General features: G+C 42.8%; 1 long non-coding RNA gene across 2 annotated transcripts in view; it reads left to right on the top strand.

The window, feature by feature from the left end:
* The window catches only part of LOC121031635 (uncharacterized), a 54,886-nt gene extending 42,834 nt beyond the window's left edge, over positions 1 to 12,052 (top strand). For both annotated transcript variants that reach the window (XR_005790812.1, XR_005790811.1), the window contains 3 exons: positions 4,140 to 4,233; positions 8,458 to 8,640; positions 10,779 to 12,052. This is a non-coding gene — a long non-coding RNA (uncharacterized LOC121031635). The remainder of the gene's footprint in view (positions 1 to 4,139; positions 4,234 to 8,457; positions 8,641 to 10,778) is intronic.
* Positions 12,053 to 24,393: the final 12,341 nt, after the last annotated feature.

Raw genomic sequence — 24,393 nt, 5'->3', positions numbered from 1 at the left:
TATATATATATATATATATATATATATATATATATATGAATGACATGGGCTAAAGACTAATTATAGGCAAATCTATAATCCCAGCCCAGACCTCAATATAAAACTGTCCTAGGTTTCTACTTAGATGACTCTTACATATCTCAAATGTGTTTATATTAGTTCCCCATCGATGCTGTAAAAAATCTCCACAAACTTTAGTGGCTTAAGTATTAAGAATGTATTATTTTACAGTTCTGAAGGTCAGGAGTCCAACACGAGTTTCATTTGGCTAAAATCAAGGTTCAGCAGGGCTGTGTTTCATTTAGGAAGTGCTAGGTGAGAAGCTATTTCTTATCTTTTCCAGCCTTTAGAGGCCCCCCCACATTCCTTGGCTTGCAGCCCCCTCCATCTTTAAAGCCAGCAATGGCCCATCTTTCTCCCCTCTGTTCTCTCACTTTCCTGCCTCTCTCTTTCACTCAGAAGGACATAGGGTCCACCCAGACCGTCTAGGATACTCTCATCTCAAAATCTTCAATCACATCTGCACAGTCCCTTTTCCATGAAAGGTAACATGTTCACAGGTTCTGGGAATTAGGATGTGGACTCCTTCGGGTGGGGCATTATTTTACCCACCAGTGTCCAAACTAAACCCAGAATATTCCTCCCTGATCAAGTTTGCCCCTCCTCCAATCTTTTCTTCCTCAGTGATTTAAACCACAGGCTGTCAGTTGCCCAGACCAGAAGCCCGGATGTCATCCTAGAATCCTCCCTCTTACTCAGTTCCCACATCCAATCCATTCTTCTTCCTGGAAAGCATGTAAGTCCACTGAGTTCTACCTGTGTGGTCGCTGCCCCGGGCCAGATGCTCCTCCTCATCTCTTACCTGTTTTGCTGCTGAGGCCTCCCAACCAGTCTCTCTGTCACCAGAAACGATAGACCTCAAAACACACCAGCGTGACATTCATGAGCCTCAGTGTTGCGTCCACTTTAGCATATGCAGCCGGGGAGAAGATGCACACGTAGTAAAATGCTGAAGGCGTACATTTGGGTAGCACTTTACAAAACACTTTGACATTCTTACCAGAGTTCCTCAGTTCTTCAGCCACGTGAGTCAGGTACCATTCTCCTTGTCAGTGAAGTTAAATGACTTAGACTCAGGTTTCAAAACAAAGTTGCATTGCTTTCTCCTGCAGTGTCACCTCCTCACCCTGCTCGCTGTCATTTCAAATTCCACACATTCAAAGACAATTCCTCCTCTGACTTCCCAGGTTCTGTCATTGAACCCCCTACCCCAATGCTCACCCACCTTCAGATGTACCCTTGACCTACTCCATCCCTATCCCACATCTAGCCAGACACCGAGACTGGTTGAAATTTCTTTTGAACTATCTCTTGCCTCTGTCCCCATTGCCTCCACTGTAGTCAGAATGTCCTGTTTTCCCTCACTGCTAAGTCAATTCGGCTGCCTTGTTCCTAGTTTTCCTTCATCCCATGTATCACTGCCAGAAATAGAATCTGAAAACACCATTTTATAATGTCACTCCCTGGGTCAAAATCCCTCAGGGGCTCCTTATTTTCTATTGCACTGACCACAAGCCCCGATGTAATTGGACCCCTACCCGTCAAGTTTACATAATTACCACGGTATTCCAAACCCCTGTTGCAGACAGGCTGACCACCTACTGGGCCATACTATTTTTTCTCACCATGCATTCACCGTTGTCAACACCTCACGCAGAATGTCTGTTCTTCTCCCTTTGCCTTTCCAAACCTTGTTCCTCTTTAATACCTGACTCAGTTTACCTCACCCCTGAAGCCTTCACTCATTAACCATCCTCCGAGATCATGCTCCTTTCTAATTTACAGAGTGTGATTAGGACTTTGCAGTCAAATGCCTCCTCTTGTACATGGTGTCTCATGCACATCAGTCTTGTCTCCAACCAAACTGCAACCAACTTGAGAGCAAGGCCTGAGTTCTCTGTTTTCTTACAGATTCCTTTAATTATCCCCAAATTGGAAATTCATCTCCAATTTGGGAATAATTTATTAGTTCAATTACTTTTAATATTTCTTTAAAAAAATTTTTTTTAATGTTTATTTATTTTTGAGACAGAGAGAGACAGAGCATGAACGGGGGAGGGTCAGAGAGAGGGAGACACAGAATCTGAAACAGGCTCCAGGCTCTGAGCTGTCAGCACAGAGCCCGACGCGGGGCTCAAACTCGCGGACCACGAAATCATGACCCGAGCAGAAGTCGACCGCTTAACCGACTGAGCCACCCAGGCGCCCCATACTTTTAATATTTCAAACGAAGTCTACCTGACAGCGCAAGGATTTATATTGATTGATGGATAACCGATAATAGCTGAAAATCCCATCTGAATCACCTTCAGTTCTTGAAGAGGGACAGAGTATAAATAACTAACATAAACTAAACACAACCATCATGATAGTTGATTCGCAGACTATTGAGTGAGGTCTTTCTTGGGTGTCAAGTGCTATAGGAGACTCTAAAGTTGGAGAAGATGGAAACGATTGAAAGAGGGTGTGACCCACTCCCCCAATCACAGGGAATGTAGCAAGTTTAGGAAGGGTAGTGTGCAGAGCATAGTCTAATGATCGAATCAATATGGGCATAAAATGAAGTCAGCATATGAGAACAGTGTTCAAGTAAGATCTTCTGATCCAGAGATGAGTGGTTAGTTTACAAAGTGATTGAGTTGTTACTCTGAAGACGTCACAGCACTGTTCTACAAGCAGTAACACCACCACCAAAACCAACAGGAAAGCAGGCAACTCTATAACCAGAGTACCCAAGTGAGAGCGCATCCACTCTGAGAAGACCTACCCCGTCAAGATTTCTCTCTACATGTGATCATTTTACTAGCTTTGAAGCTCAGTTTTGCAATCCAGTCAAGTAAGGATTGTTCAGGTCTTTACAGTGAGAAGAGACAACTTTCTTATTATCTAGTGATTTTCAATGCACTGCTTAGAAAGCAGCAGAACCCCTTCCTCCACAACACACACACACACACACACACACACACACACGCACACATACACACGCACACACACACTACATGTCAAAGTCATTAGCTATTTGTACCCTAGATGTGGAAGAAGGAATTCCCCAGATGATTTTTAAATTCTGGGGCAATTACTACATACCGTTTCGAGAGCCAGAAGTAAGAATCAATCTGCCAAGCAACCATTAGGAATGGAATTGCTTCTGCTTCAAAGTATATGCTGGATTAACTTCTAAAGTAGTTAATTACTTTTCAGATCATGCTGTGGTGTCACACAGCCTGAAGGGAAAAATGCTGCCACCCAGGCTAAGGAGGTGGGAGAGAGGGAAGGTCACGATTTCTGTTATCTTGCAGACTGTGCCTAATGGGACTAGCTTAAGAGCCAAAGAATCAAAAAGCATTTTTTTTTTGTTTTAGCCAAAATAATATTAAATAATGTTTATTTTTCTTTAAATAAATTAGTTGTTGAAGTGAATCAACTGCTGGTTGCTTGGTTATTAGAAAGATTTTACCTAAATTGAAGCTGCTTGTCAAAGACTCAGTAAGTAGCTGAATGTTTGGGTTGAATTACTTTCAGATCCCTTTCTGCTTTGATAATGGACTAAATTTTCCGAGCCAAAGATGGCAAGAGTACAGAGTCCCAAGATTCATTTCACTTCCAAAGTACCTGATGAGAGATGAAGAAAACACTGGTCTAAATGAAAAGATTGGGAGCACAGATGGCACATGATATGTCTGTACTGCTGTTTTACCCCTTTCAGACCCAAGACCATCTTCATTTCTCATGGCACTCTTAACTCCCACCGACTCTGCTCCCGGCTTCAGAATCCTGCCCAACAGAGTGCTTTGGGAGACCACTACTAGTCAACTGGACTGGACCTGGAGATGAAACCTATTTGCAATACCTGATTTAGCAAGAATATAAGCTCAGGATGGAAAAGCTCTAGAAATAGACACGCATTCTCAGAGCTTGTCAATGTCTGCCAAACCTAGGGGAAAGAACCTCTTTGGTTCTTTGAACCTGTGTGGTTGATCGACACTCTGATGGATTTCAGTCTCAGGATACCTTATCAAAATATTAAAGTTGAAGAGGCCAAAGTAATCCTGTTCTATGTGCTCCTTTTTATGACTCAGGAAACTGCATCAGACATGAACAGCGCCAAGCTGAGCCCTGGGCTTCATGCTCCTGTGTTCTTTCACCGTCTCATGCTGCCCGTCTCCTGACCAGGTGCTGGGCCCAACAGATCCTTAGTGTCTTGCTTATATTGTATGTGCATTTACACATGGACTTGTATTGATTATTGTATGAAATAATGCTATATGAAAGATGATTCATTAGTAAACTAGCAATTTTATCAATTTGTAAAATTCTCATCACAGCTTACTGCAGAGATTAACTTAATGGTCAAAAACTACACAACCTGGATGTCTCCTGATTTTTAAATACCAGGAAGTTTAGCATCTACTCCTAATGTGGATGGAAAGAAATGGAACCAGATCTCACAGTGAAGATAGCAGTTTATATAAATTCAAAACATAAGAGAGATTATTAAATGATCTATAACAGCTTCCCAGGATTTCAGCATTTCCTATGCTTACTTAAATTTTTAACTAAAAAGAAAGGCTCAGTAGTGTTTTGTTTTTTATTTTAAGTGTTCAGAAGAATAATATTTAAGGTTCTTTGTAGGACCCACAGAGGAGACAGAACACAGACCTCTTCTGCTCAGGTTTCTCTTTCACTAAGAAAACGGTCCTGGCCTTGCCATTGACCTCTTCCCTTTTTGCCAGGCTACCTAGGTTGACTTTTCCTTTTTATGCCAAAAGCAAGTAAGGGATAAATAAGGGGTCTATGTAAATAAGGGGTCTACTACTTTAAACCAGCAGTTCTCAACCTTAGCTGCACATTAAAATATCTGCTTTTAACAGTCCTGGCCCAGATCAATTGAACCAAAATCTCTAAGGCTGGTCCCCAGGCATTGCTAGTTTTTAAAGCTCCCCAGTGTTTCCAGTGTGTAGTCAAGTTTACCAAACACTGACTTGAACCAAAAGGATGAAATGTTACTGCAAGAGCGTCATAAATCAGATGAAGGCCAGGCCCCAGATGCAGTTCCGACAGCATCAGAGCCACACCCCACATTGTCTTTGCTGTTCCTGGTGCATAGCACTGTAAATTTAGCATCCTTCTGCAGAGTGTAAGGAAATCAGGGAGCAGTCCCAGGCTGAGGCAATGGATAGATGGATCCCAGCGTTCTGGAGCCAGCAAGTTTTACCTTGCAAGGTGCACATGTGAACACCTCTTCTCATATTCCTAGCTTGAAATCAGCCATAGTGAGAGTATTTACACAATGGAAATTGGCAAACCCTACCAACTGGGGCTTGTTTTTCCTTAGGGAGCCAGTGTTAAACATTTATCAATACCAAATTGTATAGATCTCTAGTCTCTGACCCTAGTCAACCCTGAGAAAGGGAAACTTAAAGGCACCCTTGGCTCATTAGCAAGTCTGAGCTTATAATATTATTGCTTCTTTAATTATTTGCTAATAAAGAGGGGGAGTAAAGTCAAATAGCAAGAATAATTAGGAATTTGCTACTACCACTATGATTCTGGTAGCTTCCCAGGTAACTAGGAGAGGATAACAAGAATTTAATATGATCCAATACATCCCTTTTCCTTATCACCTTTGTCTATCACTTTTGTCTAGGTGTCTGTCATTACTTTAGGTAGAAAACCAAGATAGAGGAAAGGTGGATAGTTATCATAGTAGTTAAGTTATAGTTTAAACTGCTCTAACACAGCGACTCCAAATCACAGGGAGTTAGGCAAGAAAGAAAATGTTAACTGTCTTGGAAATTTGGTTCAAGGCTGTTATGGGAGCTTTCACCTCTGACAACTCCCAGCTCCTGTCATCACATCTGCGTACCACCTAATCAGGAGGGGAGAAGGAGTAAGGGGAGCACATACCATTCCCAGTTAAAGACACAACCAGAATGAGTTACATCACTTCCACTCATACCCACTGGCCAGAACTGTGTCTTAATGGCTGCGCCTAACTGTAAAGGAGGCTGGGAAATGTAGTCTTGACTAGGCAATGTGCCCAGCTAAACATCAGAAAGTTTACTATTAAAAGAAGGAGAGGGTGACTACTGATGGATAAGTGGGAGACTTTGCCACACCATCCTACTCATTTAAATGCAAGTTTGTGTGTTATTGTCATGGCTGGAGGTAGAGACTTCGTAGGACACTACTTTAAAACATTTTACAGGCTACAATATCTTCTCGAGGTTTTTGAGTCCTGACTCTCCCGGGAGTTTCCTATGTTAATAGAAAACATCATCTCTGGAAATTCACCAGAGAACTTTTAGAGTTTATTTCAATGTGCACATGGGGAAATATTGTATATTATAAAACTTGGTCATAGACTTTCCCATGTAGCATTTTACTTGATGAATTTGGGGCCCAAATAAGTCTTTCAAAGACCATTTTATTAGGACTTAGGAAAACACACGGGATGTCTTTACAATCACAAACTACAAAACTGTAGGCCATAAATATGCTCAGTGTAAATAAATTGGAATTAATGTAATTTCCTGTCTTTCCCTCTCCAAACCGCTTTACATCATACTAAAGTCTTTCTTTAAAAATCATTTCTGTCGTAGCACTCTTCTGTTTAGACACCTTAGTGCCTGTGTTTTAAAGTCAAAATACTTTTGCTTGCTGTTGTGGGGCTCCATGTGGGTGTGCTGGAGTCCTAACCAAACATGTATGACAGAAAAGAGAGGACCGATCAGGTCCTTAGGAGACTTGGATTCTAGGTCTAGTTCCCCCACTATCTAGGTGGGTGACATTGGACACACCCACACTCTGACTCTGGGTGGAGCTGACCCTGAAGCTAAGATTCAGGACTGCCTAGACCAGCGAGAAAAAGAGCCTTCTTTAAAGTAGTTGCAGAAATCAGCTCCTCACATTATTCTCAATGATTCCTGCCTTCTGGTGTCCACCCCCTTGTCTAATCCCTTCACCTGGAGTGTGGGCTGTACCTGATGACTTGCTTCTAACAAAACACAGCAAAGGGATGGCGTGTCACTTCTGAGCATAGATTACAAAAGAGCAGGCTTTTTGCTCCCATTCTTTCTTTGGTTTTTCTTGCTTTCTCTCTGATGCGACAAGAGGCCATGTTGTGATCTGCTCTGTGTAGAGGCCCATGTGGCAAGGAATGGAGAGCGGCCACTAGCCAGCTGCCTTGTTGTGAGTAACACCCTTGCGTGGCCAGGAATTGATGCTTCTGGTCAACAGTCAGCCAGGACCTGAGACCTGCCCACAGCTGTAGGAGGGGGCTTGGGAGAACATCTCCCCTTGGTCGAGCTTCGAGATGACTACAGTCTTGTCTGACGACTTGATTGCAGCCTCTTGAGCGACTCTGAGCCAAGGAACCCAACTAAGCTGTTACCTGGTTCCAGATCCTCAGAAACTTGTGATAATGACTGGGTTGATATTTTAAGCCACAAAGTTTTGGGATGATTTGTTATGCAGCAATAGATAGTAATACTGAAGACCCAATATCATCTGAAAATGTAGGGGACTTGGGAAAACATTATTTAGAAATTAAATCTATTAAAACAATTTAATTTTCAAAATCATGTGCATAGGAAAAGCAAATAAAAAATTAAATAACTAACACCAGTAAGTCTTGGTCTAGTAACTAAGATATTCTCAAACTTTGACCTTCAAAGAAACGTGTTTGATCTTCCAGAGAATGAGGGTTGTTCTGGCACAATACAAAAATACTGTCTCCTTGAGAATTGGGAAGTAAAATATCTGAGGCAAACATTGTTATATAGGCGAAAATTTATTTATTTATTTATTTATTTTAAATTTTTTTTTTCAACGTTTATTTATTTTTGGGACAGAGAGAGACAGAGCATGAACGGGGGAGGGGCAGAGAGAGAGGGAGACACAGAATCGGAAACAGGCTCCAGGCTCCAAGCCGTCAGCCCAGAGCCCGACGCGGGGCTCGAACTCACGGACCGCGAGATCGTGACCTGGCTGAAGTTGGACGCTTAACCGACTGCGCCACCCAGGCGCCCCTATAGGCCAAAATTTAAAGGCTTCAACCAATTTCCTGTAACTGTGATGAAAAAGAAGAGGAAGCTCATTTTTAGGAATATTATAGAGCTGTACTGTCCAATACAGAATCCGCTAGCCACATGTGATTATTCATAGATAAGTTCAAATTTATAACTGAATAAAATGTAAAATTCAGTTCCTCAGTCGTACTCGCCACATTTCTAGTGCTCAAAAGCCTCCATAGACAGTGGCCACAAAATCGGACAGTGCCAATATAGAACAATTCCAAAATCGCAGAAGATTCTATTGGCCAGTCCTACTGTAAAGTGTTTTCATGATTCCTAATACCAATGCTTATGAAGTTTGTTTCACTGTTGTCCTCTTCAGGAACAGTTAAACCAGTGTAAAATGTCCAGTGTTGCTGGCTGCTCTGGAGGTATCAGCAGCTCAGCCAAACTGAAGGTATTCTAAACACATTGCAGAGCATCTAAATTGAGTGGGGAGAATTTATATTCTAAAAAACATTGGAAGGCTGGGACCATAAAGGACTACCAAAGACTCAGTCTTAAGGTGAGCCAGTGGGAATCACCACTTCTGATACAAGCTCCCAAACATAGGCCAACTCATATTATCAATCAGGGCTTCACTTTCCATATTTATCCAATGAGAGCAAAGGGCCGATGATCTCTCAAGTTCCTTCAAGCTTTAAAACTCAATAACTATATATATTGCTCTAATGAAAAAACTGTCACTTGTGCAAATTATTTGGTGACTCACAGATGCAGGTTAGGCGTCCTACACCTGGTGTAAAACTGCCTCCTTGGGGCACCTGGGTGACTCAGTCTGTTAAGCGTCTGACTCTTAATCTCGCCTCAAGTCGTGATCTCATGGTTCATGAGTTCGAGCCCCGTGTCGAGCTCTGTGCTGACAGTGTGGAGCCTGCTCGGGATTCCCTTTCCCTCTCTCTCTACCCCTGCCTGGCTTGTGCTTACACTCTTCCTCTCTCAAAATAAATAAACTTAAAAAAACAAAAAAAACCTCCTCCTTCAGGTTTCCTCCAACATCTGGCCTCCTTTCTTCTTCCTGGATGATATCAGAGCCCAGAAAGGAGAAGCGGGGAGGGAGTATGATTGCACCTTGGGAGTTCAGCCACCTTCCTCTAAAGATCAGGCCATTCCTAACTCCTAGGCACCTTGTATATCCCTCGGTGGGTCCCGTAGGGCTGTGGGAATTTCTTTCACATCATGTGACTGCCACAGGGAGTCAGGACTGGTGGTCTCTCAGTGCTTTCTCTTTCTAAGGATATTTCACCACCATTTCCACTGCCCCGGGGTTACTTCATGTTGTGGGCTAAGATGCTTGAGGTTTTCCTGAGCTACTGTGTCCTGGAAGGCAAGAAATAAGTCCTTGTGCTTTGGATTCTCTCAAATTTATCCGTTCATTCCAAGTACTTCCTACTTCCTGTGGGCTCTTGGATCTTAAGGTTTGCCTGGGGGTGGGGGGTGGAAGAGGGAGCTCCCACACTGACAGATGACCTCTTGCCCTTCACCTCACTGCTACTTCATGTTTAACCCCAATGGGTTTCCACCTTACCCTGCCTCCGTACACTGTTTAGCAAACTTTTCCCTCTCGGGCCCTTAAAAAATTCTGAAAAACTTCCATATTTTTATGTTGACATCTGAACATTTTTATCTCCATGTAATAGTTACAAAAGATGTTGTCTCTGATGTATTTTCTGTTGTATGTATGCTCTAAATATATTTTTGTTAAAACCTTAGGTTTTGCTCATTCAACGTATGGAAAATAACCACAGAGAACCTAACCGGCAAAGTCAGTTTTTGTTATCTATCCAGTCAGCCAAATCCGCCATGCTTTCTGTCAGGACAAGTCTAGATTTTTTTCTCAGTTTAAGTCAGTGTTTCGGTGTAAGTCCTCATGACAACCACATCACGTCTGAATTCTAATATGTAAAAACAAAGATAAATAGATGAGGCACTTAGCCGCCATGCATGACGATGCAGCCTGAATGAAATAAGGCCCCCGTGGCCCTCAGTATTTTCCTGGGAGCTCACCCGGTACTGCTCCCAGAGATCCCTTCCTTGGTGGCGTGCATTCTCCAAATGTCCAGTCATTTGGTGACCCAGAGGTTGTGGTACCCTTGGGATTCTGGATAATGAGAGGTATCATTTTCTTTTGTAAAGAAGGAGAATACTTGGAAAAAGCAGGTTAATCTACAAATTCTAAAAGAGGGTTAATTTTAGGAAATAATGCACATGGAAGTGGACCGTTTGGAAAACAGTTCCCTTAAAATTCCCAGTGACTATACATCCCTTAGCAAATCTTCGTGCACTCCCAGAGATACACACATACCAGTGTGAAGACCGAAGCCGTGTGAAGTTCTGTGCTCAGACCCCTGAGCTTTACTCTTTAAACACTGAAAAAGAAAACTTTTTGAATCAGGCAAAACCCTTTTTTCTCTTAACAAAGCCTGGAATTATCTTGCTGTGAACTTAAGAAATTTAGTCTGACACTCTAAGCTGAGTAATGACTTTGTTCTACTTAAGTATTCAGCCTTTCCCTGAAGTAGTCAAACCCATTGATTCAATGAGTGAGGGGGTCATAGGACAGCACCACTTATGGGGAATGAAAATTACTTTGGTTTAATATTTCAAGGGCATCATCTTTCCTTTATCTTTCATTTGGAACAGAGCTTAAATGGACTGAGTTGTTCCAGAGCAGAGCCAAAGGCACGGAGGCAGACACAGATTTGGAGCTGCTCTGAGGCAGATGCCAAGTTGTGAAGCAGTGGGAGGGGCTGCCCCACGTAACCCCCGCGCCACTGGGGCCTCTGCCTGTGGAACCCAAGCAAGATGGACTTGCCCTCCTCCCTCGGCTTGTACCAGAGTCCAGACCTGTGAGCAAGAGTTTGGCGAGTTCTTGTCTTATGGTTAATGCCGACTCTGGGTACCTGCCGTCAGTTGTGCTGTGTCTGTTTTGCAGCGTCTCACTCGAGGTTTAAAGTCACCCACAACTTTAATTTTCACTAAAAAATTAGAGTGGGTGGAAGTAAAGCAGAAAAGACAGGATCTGTTAACATCACGGGGAAAAACCCCGAACAAGCCAAGTAACATTCTCATGGCACACTAGGTAGAAAGACCTCCCGCCAGCCCCTCTCAGAGATGGCTGCAATGGTCCCAGCCTCTCTCCAACTTGTGATAATGCCCTCTCTCCTCATCTTTCTCTGCAAAGCTCTCCTCCATCCCCATCAGGAGAACACAAATTATTCTTGTCTCATACAGAGCGCTTGAGCATGGGGATACCCCATGGTTTTGAGGGCTTACCACACCCTAGTGCCCCACAGTATTCTGCATTTCTCCCAACTCTATTCTCATCCCAGATGGAATTCTGCTGTCATCAGAATTATCTTGTTATACTTGGAAGGTAGCGAGTTTCCCATTCATTAAGTCTGGGTGAGGGTCTGACAGAATCATGCAGAAGGGATTCCAGCCCTGGCAGTAAAAAGTTGGGGAAGTTGAATTAGGGAAGACTTTACTGTTCCTTCTACATCAAAACTCTTGGATTCTACCCTTGAACTTGAGATATTTTTAAATGAAAATAATATTACTATTGGTTCTAATGATGGCAGTAATAAGTGCACACTGTTTTAAAGAAACCAGATAATACAAACATAGAAATTGAAAGAATTTACCCATATTTCCTTTACCCAGAGAAAAGCACTGCCATTTCCATGTTGGCATACATCATTTCAAATTCCAGATTTATACAGTATTATTTATTTACTTACTTTATAAAGATGGATTGAAACCTGCCACTTTATAACCTGTTTTTTCCCCAGTGAATATAGCTCCACATCAACAGTTATAAACCCATATCATTAAAAAAAATGTTTTTTTCTTTAATGTTTATTTTTGAGAGAGAGAGAGAGACAGCGCGTGAGCAGGGGATAGGGGGGGTCAGAGAGAGAGGGAGACACAGAATCCGAAGCAGGCATCGGGCTCTGACGTGGGGCTCGAGCTCACAAACTGTGAATTCATGACCTGAGTCGAAGTTGGCCGCTCAACCAACTGAGCCACCCAGGTGCCCCTAAGCCCACATCATTTTTAATAGCTACCTGGATTTCTGCGGCATACTTAACCAACACCCTATTGTTGGACATTTAGGTTGTTTCCAGTTTTTAGATCATGCAGCAATAAGGGTTCTAGTACATAGCTCTTATGGAGAGAGTTTCTAAAGTTTCCCTTGCCTGAAAACTTGAAATTAACCACTCTACCACACATTTTACGCTTACGGGAGTCTAATTTTCTTCACTTTCTTAAATTCTTTAAGATGCTGTTGTAAAGCCATTTTAGAAAATGAAAATGTTATCAAAACAATACTATGTTGTTGCATCATTAGGTAAAGGCAGCTCTTTAAAAATTAAAAAAAAAAAGGCTTTATTTGCATATGCTCCAATGTAATATACCATGTTAGAAAATATTTCCTGTAATTATTATTGGTAAACCTCATAAGGATAATTTTTATCAATTTGCAACTCATTCTATCACTCCAGGAAAAGTTGGAATAATCTCAATCTCCTACAGGGAAATCCAATTTACATGAAGTTATATGTCCATAAAGAAACAGCTGGACTGTGATCCAAATGACTGTAATGAAGCTGATGATATTTAACAGTAAAGTTTTCTGTAATTAAATTGAAGGGAGCTCCAAAAATGCTATCTAGAAAAAATTCTCAGATGCCCTCACATCTAATGGCAGGATTTCCTCTGCAAAGAGAATTTTTTCTGTTAATGTTTCGGGGTTGATTAATCTGAGTTTGTGTATGACCTGGTGACTATATTAGTTAGATGTACCTTTCCAGTTCCAAGTACCAGAAATCAGTTCAGGCTAACTTAAGCTGAAATGAGAAATATGTTATGGGAATACCGAGGTGTCGTGTCAATGGAGTCTTGGGGAGGTTCTGACACAAAGACCTGGAAAGTTGGGTGGCTGCTTTGGCTGGGAGTCAGCACTACCAACCGGCTCCTTGTCTTTGCCTGTGCACTGGCCTCTCCTGAGTCTGTTGCCCCACAACTCAACCTCCCTTATCCTTTACATGTCCAGCTCTCTCAAGAAGGAAAGTCCGCTGATTTTTGCCCTCTGCCTCCCAATTCCAAATCTATACAAAAAGGGTCTATAGAACGGGGATCAGATGACTCCCCGTTCCTCAACTAGCTGTGGCCCGGAGGCCAGAGCACATCCCACAAGATGGCTGCGGGGGAGGCAGCGGCTGGAGTGGTCACTGTGAGTTGGGAGAATGCTCTGAAGAGGTCCCTCTGAGCATGAAGCTTGAGAGAGAGGTGAGCCCCAGAGATAGTCAAACACCATTAGATTGTAGGAGTTGATTATAAACATGGGAATAGATGAAATGGTTTAGTTAATTTTTAATTGTGTGGAATAAGGAGGGAAGGACAAGCACAGAATCCTGAAGAATATGACTTGAAAGCTGAACAAAGGAAAGGGAACCATTTCTCCCAAACTAAACCTGACTTGTCAGTGAAGAGAACTCCAGGAATGTGTCAAGAGCTGCCAAAGGCATTTGCTTTTCATTTCTGGAATTTAACAAGTTCACTGCTTGTTTCCCTCAAGGGATTTTCTAGATCCTTTGTCTGCTTCCCTTTCCACCTGGTGTGGGTTTTATAAATTTTCCACCTTGATCAGTAATGACTCAGTTGTGCTTTTTGTTCTGGTATTTCTCCACACAGGGATGAATCCAGGTTTGAATGGGACCTTGAAGTTCACACAATAGTGGAGGCCATTTTAAGAAAAGAAAATACAAAATTATAAATATAAAATAATACACAGAAGCATTTATTTAGGGGCACCTGGCTGGCTTAGGTGGAGAGTACTACTCTTGATCTTGGGGATGTGGGTTTGAGCCCCACGTTGGGTGTAGAGATTACTTAAAAATAAAATCTTAAAAAAATACATTTATTTAGTATGAAAAGAGAAATGACAATAATTACAAATTTTTTAATGTTGACAAATGCCACAGTATCACAAAATCTAGAAATTCACATAGTTTTAAAACATGAACTCCGTTAAGGGGCGCCTGTGTGGCTCAGTCAGTTAAGCGACAGACTTTGGCTCAGGTCATGATCTCACAGTTCGAGGGTTCAAGCCCCACATCAGGGTCTGTGCTGGCAGCTCAGAGCCCGGAGCCTGCTTTGCATTCTGTGTCTCCCTCTTTCTCTCTCTTTGCTCCTCCCCCACATATGCTGTCTCTGTCTTTCAAAAATAAATAAGATGTTTAAAAAAAAAATTAACTCCACAAAGTACCTCTAAAATACTTTTCCCCTAAATTTGTGACTTCATAGTTTTAATCAATGATTCATATGGCAATGATTTTGCAATATCACTTCTTGTAAAGTAAATAGAAAGGTAATTTTCTCTTTCCTCTAGCATAGTTGTTTAAACTTTTAAAAATTGATAGTTTAGAACGGTTTCTTTGAGCCTCACAACCATTACTGATGATATGTCATGCAAATATTTAAGATTATTGTCAAATCTGGGAAAACCGTTAGGCGAGGCTTCTTTTCCTCTTTGAACTGTAAAATTTGGAAGAGTTTTCCATAGACTGGCTTCTGGCTCCATACAGTTCAAACCTGCTTCTCCGCTGAACACATGCATCCAGCGCTGAGCTCTGTGGGGGCATTTATATTTCAGTACAGCTCTGGCTCTGGACTTTGTGTGAGGACACCTCGCACAGGAGTTGTCAAGAGCTCAGTGTGGAGGCTGGTCTTGAACAGGCTACTCACCGGGGTGGGAGAGAGACAGGTGAGTGCATGTCTTAAGGTTGGAGAATCTGAAGAGGAGATGGCAGGCAGTTGAGGGAGTTTGTGGTAATGGCTTCAGATTTGACTTAGTTTTTAAATTTATTTTGAGAGAGAGAGTGTGCGCATGCACATGAGCGGGGGAGGGGCAGAGAGAGAGGAACAGTGAAATCACGACCTGAGCCAAGATCAAGAGTCGGATGCTTAAGGGAGTCACCTGGGCCCCCAAGTTCAGATTTCACCATGAGACAAAGGTGGCTGCGAGAGAAAGACGTTACGGATAGGGTTGCCAGATTCCAGCAAATCAAAATATAGGACATATTAAATATGGCAAGGGACATACTTACACTAAAAATTATTCATTGCCTATCTGCAATTCAAATTGAACTGGGCATTATGTATTTTATCTCACAATCCTAGGTGGGCCTTTCAAGAGAAGAGTGAGGCTCTGGAATCGTCCCTGAGAGACTGAGAGAGCTAACCAAAGATTAGTACAATGAGGACCCGATTAGAATTAGACACCAGAAACCTCATGATGGTGGTGGTGGGGTATTTCTCTAACGGAGCCCAGAGGCTCAGGTGCATTGGCATTCACGCAGCCTAGGATTACAGAAACAAGGTTTAAAATATATGATAAAAGATGGAATTCAGCTAGGTTTCTCATCTTTTTATGCTTACTATTTGTGCTTTCACTAAAACCCAGGCAGCAGAAATTTTAAAAAGAAAGATGTACTGATTATGGATTGGAATCCAAATCACAGAATATGTTAACATAAGAATATTTTATTCTCCACTTCCCAAACATGCCATAATATATTCACCCAAAGCAATAAATCCCAAGCTGCACGAGCAAATTATAAACAAATGATAGAAGCTGAAGTTTCCTCTCAAAAGAGGCTAAGGAACAGATAATTTAGAAAGAACAGATTTTATTGGAGCGTCAATAGTTTTCATGACACAGATACTTAAACTACTCGTTTTCAGCGTTCCCATATAAAGAAAATTATAAAAGGTTTTTCGGGTTTTTTTAAAGAAAAGATAATTTGACAGATGGAGTCTTTTTATGGGATCAGTAGAAGTGATAAAATTGAATAAATTACCAAGATTTTATCTCCATTTCTGTAATTCTCCCTAAAGATTTAGAGGTGGCAGATTGAATCAACTGGGAAATAAATTTGCATGTTTATAACATGTCTAAAACAGGAATTAAAGACAAAAACTTCTCACTTGTTTTCAAGAGTGGTTTGTCTTGAGGAAACTTGCTCTTATGAGATGACATGTTTCCTAACCCAGTATCAACGTTCATCAAATGAAAATGTATTACCAAAGATATGCAAACAGAGGTTTGGTGAACAGTGTACTGTCTATTATTGACATTCATGTTAAAGAACAAATAAAAATAATTATAAGCCAAAAACATAGTTTAGTTTAATGAACTAAATTCTAGGTAATTTTAATTTTTATTTATTTATTTATTTATTTATTTTTTGAGAAAGAGAGAGAGAGAGAGTAGGGGAAAGGAGCAGAGGGAGAGAGAGAGAGAAACCCAAGTAGGTTCCATGCTCAGCTCAGAGCCTGACGCAGGGCTGGATCCCATGATCTGAGCAGAAATCAAGAGTCAAGACGCTCAACTGACCGAGCCACCCAGGAACCCCTCTAAGTAATTTTATATGTGAGATGATTTGCTTATGAACAGGCTGGACTAGATTTTGAGTAAAATGGAGCCATAGTATTTTGGTGCACAAGGTAGCTAACTTTTATGATCCCTGAGTTATGTGATCACATTACAGAACCAGCAGTTCTGCCTGCCCCGTAAGGAGAAAGTGCCGAAGTACCCCTCCCTGGGGGTGGGGGATGCTACATGCACAGTGTGTCTTACTCCAAGAAAAGCACCGAGGGACCAGGTGCATCTCGTCCCCCCACATAATTCCCCAGCGTTAACACCTCCAGCAGCAATGGCTTAGATCAGAAAATGAATGGGACCAGGTGCTGGGATGTACAGTTTGCGTTGAACCAGGGGAGGTGGTATCTGGAGAATCTGTCACTCCCATGCCCCTTACTTGATAGGTGAGAATCCTGACACTTAGCAGAAGTGGCTGCTCCAAGCCTCACACACTCACCAAATGAGTGGCAGAACCAGGGCCCCAATAGCCAACAGGGAGTGAGGCAGAGGCTGAAATGTGAAGTCTTAGGGAGCAGAAACATCTCTGAGGGCCTAGTCCCAAGTCCTACTTCAGCCGACACTCTCATTTTCCGCTGGTTTTTGGCATTTTCTAATTCAGGATTTGCATAAGGAATATTCTCTGTGTTCTGTAATTTTTTTTCTTTTTTGCTTGAATTTGTTCCATAATAACAGCTTTCTAGGTGTATCAATGGGTACTTTATTTATGTACCCATTGATAAGAAAAATATGCGGTAGGCAAGAAATCATGTGGAATGGATTCATCAGTTTTTTTGTTTTTTTTTTTTAAAGCAGAAAATCAACTCCTGCTTCCTGGTATATTTTTGGCCGCTTACCCCTCTTCCCCATTTGCAAATGTTTGCCTTTGTTCTTGTATTCAATTAATTTTGTCATGTAAACAGTAAGCAAATCATAACATTTAGGGTTCTTTGCTTTTGTATTTAATTGTACTGCAATGTGTTTGAAGCAGAACCCCTCTCATCTCCAGCTCAATCTATGGTGGGTTAAAAAAAAAAAAAAAGCATGTTAGGATTTATTTTCCTACTGGGTGTTTTCCCTCTTTGTGTAGGATTCCAATTCCAAATTAGTGTGGTTGCTATGTGTGGAAGGGAGCCGTGTCAAGAGAATGTGGCCCCAGGGAAATAAGAAATTGGAAAGAGGTCGGTGCTTCCAAACTTTGGTGCATCTTCCTTTGAGGAAACACTAAGATATTATTTGGATAAAAGATGGCCCTAGAACAAACATGACGTCGACTTGGCTGGGGAGAGAAGCCGAGAAAGCTTGTAACTACAGTTCTCTGTTCCCTCTTCTGCCAAGAGCCGAGCATATCTGCTGGCCCATCTCACCTGGCTCCAGACACATCCCACACTCACTGGAGACCTCCCCCTCTGTGCTCGGCCTGCCCGGCGAGTGTTTGTGACAGCAGGGGAACTTCACTTCTTCTCTGATTGAGTGTGTAAGCCTTGGAGGTAGACTGGGCGTAAACCTCAGCACTGTTGCTTACCAGCTGTGTCACCTGGGGGAAATCGCTTGGCTCTTCTTCGCCTCAGTTTCCACAATTGTAAAACTAGGATATTAATTAGTAACTTGGAGAATTGCTCTGAAATTAAAGGTGTAAAGCACTTAGCAGTGTCTGTCGTAGCAAAGGCACCGACTCTGTGCAGCCTGCTCTCTGTCCTTCCTCCCTGACCCCCCTACTGCGCTGCTGCGGTTCTGGCCGGGTTCTGAGAGCAGCCTCTCAGTTTCTAGTCCTACCCCAGCCTTTTTCCAAATCTAGGATCACATGATATTGCCTGCCTTAAGTTTTACACGCATCCCTTTGCTAGAAATCCTATGGATAGGCTTTGTTTTCTTGCCCCTCTATACCTTCTCCATTGCATTCTGACCTAGTGATCCCATCTGTAATTGTGCCTCATCTATAGGGAAGACTCGCAAATCCTTCTCCTACTCTGACCCTTCAGACCAGTGTTTGCCCTCACCGTTCCTAGATCTGACCTGCTCAGAGGATACCATATTATTTGCAATTAGCCACTTTGCAGACACGGCCTGTGAATGCATATTAATATCATCTGTTTTTTGAGCATATAGTATACCCATGTCCCTGCACCAGAATACAACACAGGAGGGAAAAGATGTGGTTCCTGCCCTCAGGGACTCCTGGGTCAAAGAGGGTTCCGGTGCCAGGTACGTGCATGGCATCTCTATAAACGGGTGTCCCTGGAAATAGAAAGTTATTTCCATGTAAACACTACATCGTGTCCTTTAATGCCGTCAGTGGAGCCAAGAATGAACCATTGGCAGTACTAGCAAGTGGGAGAGGATAAAGGAAAGGAAGGAAAGAAGGAAGGTTAGAAGGAAGAAAGACTTCAGAACAGAAAAAGAGGGAGAAACCACAGAGGAAGAGAAAGTGGGTGTATATACGATATACCACAGAAAATGTCCGAATCTTGGTATTCTTGGTAAAGGTAGAAAAGTCGCCGGGTTGAACTCCCGTCGAATGCTTCAGTTTCCCCTATATCTCCTCCCAGCTGTGTTATACTTCTGCCTGAAAAATTCCAAGGCCAGCAACTCACTGATGAATACCCCTGGAGCCCAGTCCATGCCGGACAGTGATAACTGTTAGAATGTTCGTCTAATTGTACGTGGAATCTAAAATTGCTTCCTGTGGTTTCTTACCCCATTGATTTTGGTTCCCCTCTGGGGCCTTAAAGCTAACCCGCACTTCTTTCTGTGGCCTTCGAAACCTTTGTGACTTCGGTCCCGTCTAGCTCTTGCACTTCCTGTATATCATGTTTGCAGTGGCTCTTTTCAGTTCCTCTCACACACTAAGCACATTCCTTCCTGAGAGCCTCCTGACAAGGGCTCCTGTCTCCTGCTCTTTGCACGAAACACCTGCACAAATAGATGCACGTGAGGTCTTGTAGGTGTCAGCTCCAGTGCCACCTTTTGAGAGGAGCCTGCCCGCACTGCCGTAGCTAAGAAGGCTAAATTTGGTGATATTAAAAAAAAAAAAAAAAAAAATCTGATGGCAAATCTCCTATATGCCCTATGTGAATCAAAAGACCAATAAAAAACTGGGAAAAATATTTGCATATTACATGTTACAGTGATAATTTCCCTAAAATAGAGAGCATTTCTACAATTCAGTAAGAAAAAGACCAGTTGGGGGTGGCTCCGTCGGCTGAGCATCTGACTTCAGCTCAGGTCATGGTCTCATGGTTCCCGAGTTTGAGCCACATGTTGGGCTCTGTGCTGACAGCTCAGAGCCTGGAGCCTGCTTCAGATTCTGTATCTCCCTCTCTCTGCCCTTCCCCCCACTTGCGCTCTGTCTTTCTCCGCCCCCCCCCAAAAATGAATAAGCATTAAAAAAATTGAAAAAAAGGCCAATTAGGTTATTGGTCTACTGTAAAAAAAAAAGAAAGAAAGAAAACAGGCAAAAGATAGGAACAGTTCAAATAAAAAACAACCCACATATGCTGCTCAAACACATGAAAAATTACTCAAAAAAAAAAAAAAAGAGAGAGAGCAAGAGATAGTTTCATCTATCACATTGGCAAAGATAAATAAATAATAGTATTACACCAGCAAGGCTATGAGAAACAGGTACCCTCGTATGCTGCTGGTAACATTGTAAACTGGAACAGCTTTTATAAAGGTAATTTCATAATATTTATCAAAATTACAAATACACAAATGCTTCTTTCACCCAGTGATTTTTGCTTCTAGAAATTTGCCCTACAGATATGTTCTCAAATGTGGGAATTGATGTATGTACAAATGTACTCATGGCAACGCTTTATATAATAATAAGAGGCTGGAAACAATATATGGATCTATCAATAGGGGGATGGATAAATAAATTATAGTGCATCCTTACAATAAAATAGTATGCAGTTATTAAAAAGAATGAGGCAGATCTGTTTGTGGCACTGGAGTGCTTTGGGTGTATTTTATATTAGCTTACAGGCATTTTATATCTGCTTTTTTTTTTTTTTTTTTTTTTTTAAGGATAGCCTTTAAAATTGTATCAGCTTCCGGCCCCACAAAATCTGGATGTGCTCCTGGTCCCAACACAGTTGGTTGACAAACACCCTCCTGTGAGTAACAGAGGTTCATTCTACAGTGATGAGGAAGAGGAGGATATGGGCGTGGGAGCGGGGGCCATGGTGGACACGGTTGGATCAAAATGGCGAGGTTGAAAAAGTTTCACCCGTGATTCTGATATGCTTCCTCCTTTGCAAATGCACCACTGCTGTGTGTTCAACCCACAGGTCCCCAATCCTGCCCGGCCACCCGTGCTTCTCCTATAGGGCTCTGAAACCACACTCACTCTCAGATGAAGACTAACCTTGCAGTTAAAGCCCAGGTAGCTCTATTTCATGGCACCTCCCTGCCTTGGTCAGCCTAGTTCTCTAGGCCCTTGAGGTGCCCCAAGAAGCCAGACCAGAGTTGTTTCCTCTCTCTGGCTTTTTCTTTTTCTTTTTTTTTTTTTTTTTAAATTTTTTTTTTCAACGTTTATTTATTTTTGGGACAGAGAGAGACAGAGCATGAACGGGGGAGGGGCAGAGAGAGAGGGAGACACAGAATCAGAATCAGGCTCCAGGCTCTGAGCCATCAGCCCAGAGCCTGACGCGGGGCTCGAACTCCCGGACCGCGAGATCGTGACCTGGCTGAAGTCGGACGCTTAACCGAATGCGCCACCCAGGCGCCCCTCTCTGGCTTTTTCCATTTCTAATTTGAATGAAACACCACTACTGTTCACCGCGTGTTTATCAAAAGGGTGGCAAGAACTGAAGTTCCCAGATCATTCTCTAAGCCACTCGATCTTCTTGGAAGCAAGCAGCCTCTAAACAGTTCTTATCTTTTTAAAATCACCTGGGTATTCCCTTTCTTTTTTTTTTTTTTAATTTTTTTTTTTTTAAGGTTTATTTTTTGAGAGAGACAGAGCATGAGCTGGGAAGGGGGCAGAGAGAGAGGGGGAGTCACGGATTCTGAAGCAGGCTCCAGGCTCCGAGCTGTCAGCACGGAGCCTGATGCGGGGATCGAACCTACGAACCATGAGATCATGGCCTGACCCCAAGTCAGCCGCCTAACTGACTGAGCTACCCAGGGGCCCTTGGGTATTCCCTTTCTGTCTCTTTTTGCCAGTTATCAGATGAAGCACACCGCTGCTGGGGAGGTTTGGAGAATTTTGAGGAGGGTGGGGAGTAAATGGGGCCGGCAGGAAAGATTACAGTGTCATAAATCAAGAAGTGAAGTTACTTGGATTTTTTTTTTTAATCAATTCTTTTAAAAAGTAAGTGAGGCATAGAACTTTGAAAAATGGAGGGACACTCAGAAGTAGCTCTACCATATTTGGTCAGACATGATTCCATTTACTTTCCTAAATTTTTCCCCCTCCCTCCCTTCCTTTCTTTGAATGAATAAAATTGGCTAAAAATACTCTATAAAGATTTCCTTTTTTGGTTATTAATATTATTTTGGGGGTACGTCCCAGGCTCTGTGTTCATCTGCTTTGCCTTCAGACGTAGAAGACAAAGGCATCTTCAGGCAGTACCCAGCTGAAGATCTCAACGCAAATCCACAAAATAATTTGAGGAAAGCAATTTAGTTTTTAAAAATTGAATTGAACCTTGACTACAGTTGTGTTGAGAATGAACACGTGAGGTAGGGCAGTAACCAGCCACTCTGGGACAGTCCAGGAAGTTTTGTCAAACACAGCCCACTCTCCTTCCCTTGCCAGTAGGAGCCAACTCAGAAGAAGGCAGACACCAGACAGGACCCAGGCGGCCGCCACAGGTGCAGCAGAGTCGGGGCTCTCAAAGAGGCCACACCGCTGTGGATCACACTAAAGAGAGGCAGGCCTGCTTTGGATAAAGTCTCAGCTCTTGAGCAGTGAAGCCCAGGCAGGCAGGCACATCGACAGAACCCCAGAAGACTCCATGCCCTGTGATAAGGACCAGAGAGGGGGTCACAGCACCAGAACCCTGCCATTAAGCTCCCAGGGTTCCCACCAGCTTGCCACCAGGAGAAGCCGGAGAGTGACACCAGCAACTACAGTGTGTTTCTTATGGCTCAGGCAGCTGGCAGAGGCCCTGGGGTTCTTCCAAGGCATCTGGGAGCTAAATGGGATACCAGAGTTTCAGAGGTTCCTGTGAAGGCCCGAAACGGGCAGAAGAACATCGAAGTAAGATGATTCTCAAGTAAGATGATTAATCAAATGGGATGTCTCAAAAGGTGCCTTTTCCTACTGATAAGAGCTAGACACTGGCGAGGACACCTCAAGCTCTTTGAAGAGAAAAATAAGCCCATGTTGTTGTGGGAAGCTATGGAAGGATTGGCTTTTCGTCACACTTGATACCTACTGTTCCCACGCAAGTCCGAGCTGCCCAGACTCCCCACAACCGCTGTCAAAGCCTCTACCTGGTCTCTGCTATATCCAGCCTCCCCCCCCCACATTCTCTGCACAGCTGCCATAGTCCTCTTTTAAAGAGAGAAAGTGAGGGGCGCCCGGGGGGTTCGGTCGGTTGAGCGTCCCACTCTTGTTTTCAGCTCAGGTCATAATCTCACGGGTTTTGGGTTCGAGCCCCACATTGGGCTCTGCGCCGCCAGCTTGGAGCCTGCTTAGGGTCCTCTTCCTTTCTCTCTGCCCCGCCCCTGCTAGTGCATGCTCTCGCTCTCAAAATAAATAAACATTTGACCCAAATAATAAAAAGGGAGGATGCAATCGTGCTCCCTCTGCAAACTGAAAAGTCTCTACCAGCTCTCGATCTTATTTCGTAAATTAAAAAAAAAAAATCTGTGGGTCGGCAAACGTTTTCTGTAGTAGGCGACTCAGTATTTTGGGTGTTGTCTGACCTGATATCTACTGTGCAGTGATGGGCTGTGCTAGGGTGGAAAAAAAACAGATTGCCTAAGGGAAAAAAGCTGTCATGCAAATGTGGAGGTAGAAGCTTCCACCAAGAACGGGTACGCCTCGTTTCAGTAAAACTGTCTTTGGCCCACAGGCTGTATTGCACCAAGTTCTGAGAGTCTCTGTGTTCACTCTCCCTTCTTTCTGGGATACTTTTTCCTAAGATTTTTGCATAGATGGCTCTAAGTGGTAGCTAACTCACTAAACAGATTAAAAGTATGCTCGGAGACTCAGCAAAAAAAAAAAAAAAAAAAAAAAAAAAAAAGGGGGCGCCTGGTTGGCGCAGTCGGTTAAGCGTCCGACTTCAGCCAGGTCACGATCTCGCGGTCCGTGAGTTCGAGCCCCGCGTCGGGCTCTGGGCTGATGGCTCAGAGCCTGGAGCCTGTTTCCGATTCTGTGTCTCCCTCTCTCTCTGCCCCTCCCCCATTCATGCTCTGTCTCTCTCTGTCCCAAAAATAAATAAATGTTGAAAAAAAAAATTAAAAAAAAAAAGATCCCTAAAAATGAGAAAATATTTTGGAATGAATTTGATTTTAGATATTTCCCCAAAAGTATTCAAGTAGTTGTATTGAGGGTGGGGGGTAGAGAGATCGGGGCTTTGTTGACATTCTTTCCACTTATTTTAAGACTTGGTTGGCTTTTTAAAGTTTTCATGACCTGGGGAGTGGGAAGGAGAGAGACATCCTAATTTTGATGTGTTCAAGTCTCGGTGTGGCCCTGCTCATGGGGTGTTCTTAGGGAAGGTTTCTTCGACCAGTGACTTGAAGGTGCCCCTCTGCCACCCATCACATTCTCCTGTTACATTTTCCCATTGCACTTAATCACTACCTGAAATTGTTGTATTTTGGTTTTTTTTGTTTGTTTGTTTTTTGAGTGAGCACAAGTGGGGGAGGGGCAGA

Source organism: Herpailurus yagouaroundi, unplaced genomic scaffold, assembly GCF_014898765.1.
Source record: "Herpailurus yagouaroundi ecotype Mexico unplaced genomic scaffold, PumYag 141, whole genome shotgun sequence".
Classification (NCBI taxonomy): Eukaryota; Metazoa; Chordata; class Mammalia; order Carnivora; family Felidae; genus Herpailurus; species Herpailurus yagouaroundi.
Note: the sequence above shows the minus strand (reverse complement) of the source record. Positions and strands in the feature narration are given on the sequence as shown.